This window comes from Rhagoletis zephyria, unplaced genomic scaffold (assembly GCF_001687245.7).
Source record: "Rhagoletis zephyria isolate East Lansing unplaced genomic scaffold, Rhagoletis_zephyria_1.1 Rzeph_scaffold_00029, whole genome shotgun sequence".
NCBI classification, from domain to species: Eukaryota; Metazoa; Arthropoda; class Insecta; order Diptera; family Tephritidae; genus Rhagoletis; species Rhagoletis zephyria.
The window spans coordinates 600,087-606,259 of record NW_016157113.1 but is presented as its reverse complement, the minus strand read 5'-3'; positions in this window follow the sequence as shown (position 1 = coordinate 606,259).

The window sequence follows — 6,173 nt, the reverse complement described above, 5'->3', positions numbered from 1 at the left end:
CTCACGATTGTTTACTTACATACATTTTACCATTGTTATTTGACAGTTACGAGCATTTTATTTTGTGTATAGTATTCATTTAATGCATGCTGGTATGCAATACATAGCAAAACCTTATGTAAAATTTTTGTTTAGGAACAAACATATATGTATATAGGAATATCGATGGCTTATTAGCAAGTTTATTTACAAAATTCCCTAGTCTAGATTTACATTTAAATTGACAAAAATATTTCCGAGCAGGTGTAATGCTGATTTGAGGTTAGGAAGAGTTTTAAAGTTCTCTATGCAAAATTAAAAATATGAAATTTTTTGTATATACTTAGCACGAATATTGCCCGTAACCAAATTCAGATAAAGCCTTATAGAGGACAATTTTTTCTTATTCGGTGATTCCTGGTAAAATTTTCTGTTTTACATGCTTTTAGTACGTTTTAACGCTCTAAGACCTGTGAAAGACTTCTTGTTTGCCACTACAACCGTTTTTCGGTTTGAGCCGACACCAAATAACTTTGTCCATTGCCTCTCTTTTTTGCGAATTTACACCCAGTTGTTCATCCCGAGTGTAGACGGGTTCTTCTGCACTTGGCGCTTTCATTTTGTTCGTGAGCATCCTTGCTTTCATTGCCCACCCATAGGTGCCGAGTAGAAGAATCTTTTCACCGGAGCCTCGCCATCCATACGTACAACATGCCCAAGCCAAGACAATCGTTGTACTTTAATGCGTTTAACAGGGCAATTCTGGCAACTATCTTTCAACTCAACAAAGTCTTTTGAAAGACAAAAGGCTTGAAAGCTCTTTACTGTCTTTCGAAAGACTAATTGAAAGACGTGCTAACGATGAGGTCTTAGCGTTATGCTATTCGCTTTTTAGCCATAGGCAGTTTTTTTTTTATCAAATTCAATTAAAAACAAAACAATAAAACAAAAATAAATAAAATATATATTTTTTTAATTAAATGAAACTAATATATATTTTTTGCTCTTAAAACAATAAATACGACAATTTTTTATTTTTTTTTAAAAAATCTAAAAAATGAAATAAAATTAAACTTAAATTATGTTTTAAAAAGAAAAAAGAAAAGAAAAATTAAATGTAATTAAACAAATATTTTGATTTTTAAAATAATAATATCTAAACATTAAAAGGTAATTAAATTGAGAAAAAAATTGCTGTAAAAACGAAAAAATACATAAAATAACTCTAAATAAAAAAATATATTACTCTATTTAAAACAATAAAACCCAAAAATTAAAGGAAAATTTAATTAATAAAGAAAAAAATAATTAAATTAAAAAAAAGAAAAAAAGTTCCGCTGCCCGAATCTCGAAATCAGATCCTTCGAATGGCACGCCTGTGCTTTGCCCACTCGGCTATTGCGGCTGTTGGAGCCACGCAAGCTAAATGATGTACAAGTGCTTTCTATCAAAACAGCTTTTCACCAGAGTGGTGAATAAGAGAGTTTTTTTCTAGGACTTTTGTGCTAGAATAGCAAAAATCTTTCCAACTATCTTGCCATCTGCCTTTCATTTATTATACGCAAGACTTTTTACTATCTTATCCAGAATGGCTCTGTAACTATATTAGCGATGGGCAGAGAGAACTTTTACTCTGCACGCGCCTACATAAAATGTATAGAAAGCTTAAAAAGAGCTTTGCCAGCGGGCAAGACGGTGCCCATCACCGAACTATATCCAATTCGGTAAAAATTTCATACATTTCATCTTCTTCGATACCCATTGTGCTTTTGAACAGGGCAGTCGATTTTGCGTAGAATAGTGCTCGCGTAAACACCCAAAGCTTTGTCATCTTTGTTCGACATCAACCACGTTTCTGCGCCATTTAGAAGAACGCGCATGCCGAGAGACTTGTAGAACGTGATTTTTGTTCGTCAAGAGGCCAAAGTAGCACCTGTTGGCAAGAGTTAAACTTCGCTTGATTTCCCGGCTGACGTTGTTGGAGGTGTTTTTGCTGGATCCTAGTTAGACAAAGTCCTTGACCACTACAAAGTTACAACTGCCAACGGTGACGTGTATCCGGAAATGCGTGGCTTGAAAATCAACAAAAAGAAAATCAGTATTCATTTGCATATCCAGTGTCCTGTCTAGGATTTGACGTGCAATGAAAATCTGTTCAATTGTGTACTTACCACGTCTGAAACCACTCTGATTAGGTCCAGATTGACTCATAAGGAAAACGATACTCTTCATACAATAAAGCGTAATAACAACTAAAATTTAATTAAAATGTATACGAAGTCTTGCTACACCATTCATTAGAATTAAAAAAAAAAAATGATCTTCAACTTGAGCAGGAATAGCGTGGAACGGACGCGAATTATTTATCAAGTTCAAGATCTGTTATACAATCACACAAAGAAAAGGCTATTGCATAGCAAATACACTTTTATTTAAATATGTATGTATGTAAGTGCATGCCCTGCAGAAAAAATAACCCACTTGTAGTTAGATTTTTCATGGGATTTTCGATAAAATATACAACTTTTAGTTAACTACAAAATGCAAACTTGATACTAGTTGAAAAGTAATGCAGGAGTAATGCAAATGTAATTGGCAAGTTTTTTCTTTAAACAAGTTTCGGTTTAAATATCCTTATACAACTTTTTCTTTGAATACGCTTTTTTCTGCACTTCACAAATACTTTTTCGAATTCATGACAAATAAAATGAAGATCGAAATTTTATATTGCATACAATTTTGAAGTTATGTCTGACGGAATTCGAATATGGGCCCACATACAGCAGAACCTAAAAACAAATATGTAATATTATATAAAGTAAAGTAAGGGTAACCACCCTTGACTATTCCGTCGACATCGCCATAGAAATATAGCTATCTTTCGTCAAGAAAAAAAAAAGACAATAGTGACCTTTAGTTCCTATCTATTCAACTTCAAGTTAACTTATAATTAGTTGTATTTCCTGCAGGGTACATATACATACGTGCATCGAAAAGCATGCATTTAGCCTCACTCAATCACAGAGATTCGTCTTAAATGGTCGCAGAGATACAAATTAGTACATTAATGATAAATATATTTAGCCTTCTTAGCGATGAGCTCGCATCAGTGGCGGATCGTGAGCTCGATTTTGGAGGGGGAATGGAAATAAGAATAAAAAATTTTGTACGCTCAAGTATGGTAGACATTTTATTTTATTATATTATATAATGTTTATAAATGAATTAATCGTAGCGCTTTCGACAGAAGCAACATTTTGACATTAAACAAAATGGTTTTGAAAGCCAATGTGGTTGCCTTTCACGGAAAAATATTGCCATTGAGCCAAAATTGCTCCTTGACCATAAAAAATTGGTCAAAAATAGTGTTATTCGAAAAAAAAACATGCAAAATCCAACGGATTTATTCCATAAAAAAAAATTTTTATTTTTTATTATATTGATATTATAGATTTTATCTTATAATTGTAAAAACGATTTTCATCGACGATTACCCGAAAAAAATGCCTACATAAGTTCTTTAATTTAAACCATTCCGCGACTGTATTCAAAATTTAGTAAATACAGTTTAATACACAAATACACAAAATTGATTGCTCTTTAAAGACCTGTCGGCAGCTCTCAAGAAAAATAAAAAATTCATATAAGATCACGCACAAGAAATGGAAAAAAAATATATTTTCTATCGAAATTTCTTAAATCAAATTTACCAACCGCAAAGTAATTTTCCTAGCGACAGAGATAATGAAAAATATTATTTGTGGGGAATTTCTTGAGAACTGCATACGGGCCTTAAAGAAGAAATATAGAACTTACATGTTCATGAAATTCAAAATGGATATTTAAGATTCCACCCGAACATCGGATGAGTATGAAGTAATCAAATCTTGCTTCATATCAACTAGGAGTTAAAGTACACCCTTTCCTAGCTGCGCCACAGGCCGAACATCTCCGGGTATTCTGCTATTAACTTACTAATTACAGTAGTTTTAAAGTGTTTACTTATCGGATAACGAAAAAACACTTGTTACGTCGACGCCAAACAAAATCTATGTAATAAATAAAAAAAAATGGTTTGAAAAAATTAAACACTTTAGAAAACACCTATAATTTATTTCTTTATGATCTCATACACATACTAGCTGCCTAATTAACGGAAAATAAAACACAAAAAAAAAAATTAACGAGTATCTAGTTGTATGTACATACATATGAACCGTTTGTTTTAAGAGTGGCATAAGTCAAAGAAATCGAGTTAATGATAACCAGTGGTGCGATTCACTACGAGATTTTAACACCTCTTGTTATTGTTAAGTCAGCTAAACGACAATTTTAACAATTTAGCTATTCGGTAAACGTTTCCCTAACAACATTCGTTAGTGTCAAATCAGCTGTTGTCGTTAACGATAACAAAGGCCGTTAATTTGACGACGTCTAGATTGGTGTTGTTAATAAAACGTAAAAGGTACGTTCTACAATTTTTTCGTACATATGCACAGCACCGCTAGCAAAAAAATCAAAAATCAAAGGATTTTCAGCATCAAACTTGCACTTTATTGTATTAAAATTTAATGGACTACAAAACTGCATAAATAATTCTGTTATTATTCTTATTAAAAACTTGAAGTTTTACGAAAGTTTGTTGAACTTTGTTTAAATAATACACACACACATAATACACTATTAAAACAAGAAAAATAAAGTAAATAGCACGAAAAATAGTTCGTTAAAACTTGTCTATATGGATTCCGGTTATAATTTTCCAATAGGGCGTAAAGCAATATAGAAAACTGGAAGTTAAAAGTTATAAGTCTATTTTTTTAATTTTACAGGAACTGAATATGCCTTGAATTTAAAGGAATTGAATAATTAAATTTTTCAATTTAATACGTGTACATCGCTTGTTAAAAGTATAAATATCTTATATGTATGTCCATATTTAAATATTTCTTTATTAATCATCATTACACTAGCATAATAAAATCAGTCCTAAAAATAATTACATATGTACAAAATGTGCATACAGTGATTCTTTTTAAATACATAGTAACAATATTTTTAATGTTGAATGTTTTTCGTAAACTTTTTTTACAGCTGCGAGCAAAATTTGGCAGTAAAATTCAAAATTATGTTGTTTGCTACTTATGTGTATTTATTTATTTTTAATAATTTTATTTTTAATAGTTCCTTCTACTATATAATAACAGAAACCACAAAAATAAAAGTTTCAAAGCTTTCACAAAATCCGACCAAAAAATCAAACTTAAAAAAATGTTTGTAAATATTTCGAACTTTTTATTAAGGATCTTTATAAGATTTACGGGTATGCAGTTTTGTAGCCCGTTCTTTTTTAGTCTGATAAAGTGCAAGTTTCAAGTCGCTAAAATTTACCGTTGATTTTTTAGAATTTTTTTGTGGAGGGTGTTGCACTTTTTCTTCCATATAAAATGCTTGTCAACTTTGTGCACACACGAGCGCCTAGGCATATGCAACGGATTTGTGGCCATTAGCGGCAGCACAGTTAATGAATCGCACAATCGTTACTGCAAACAACAAAAATTGTTAGCTGACATCTCGACAAGTCGCATTGTTAAAAGTTAGTGAATCGCACTACAGGGCCGAAAAGTTTAAGCTTTTGCTTGGAATTGCTTATTTTGCTTATTCAGGGTTTCCAAGCTTTATTTTAACGATTATGCTTATTTTAATGTATAAAGCTAAGTACGGACCTTTTATAAAAACGGTCCAGAAATAAATTGCGATTATTTCGTCTGTGTGTGAATAGTAGTGCCCAAGGAATTTGACATATTATATTTTATAGCCTGCTGTCTCACTTCTTTCTTACGAAATATTGGAACAGGCATATATCGTCGTTTAAAGTGCAAAACCGCGTATCAACAAAATGAAAAACCGCGTATCAGCAAAATGCAAAACCGCGTATGTGAAGTGTAGAAATTAGTTTCGAGAGCGTAAAAACACTCATATTTCAAAATGGTACTCTTTTTTTATAAAGCAATCGCATTTCTGGCAAGTGTATTTCAGGATGATTGGATAAGGATTGAGCCAAGAGCTTGTGTGAGCAAATCCAATTTTTGGCAGCCAATGCCAGTTACGCGGTTTTGCAGAATGACGATACGCGGTTTTTTACTTTAAACGACGATATGTATTTCTGGTGAAAACAAGGGTGCTTTGTACTC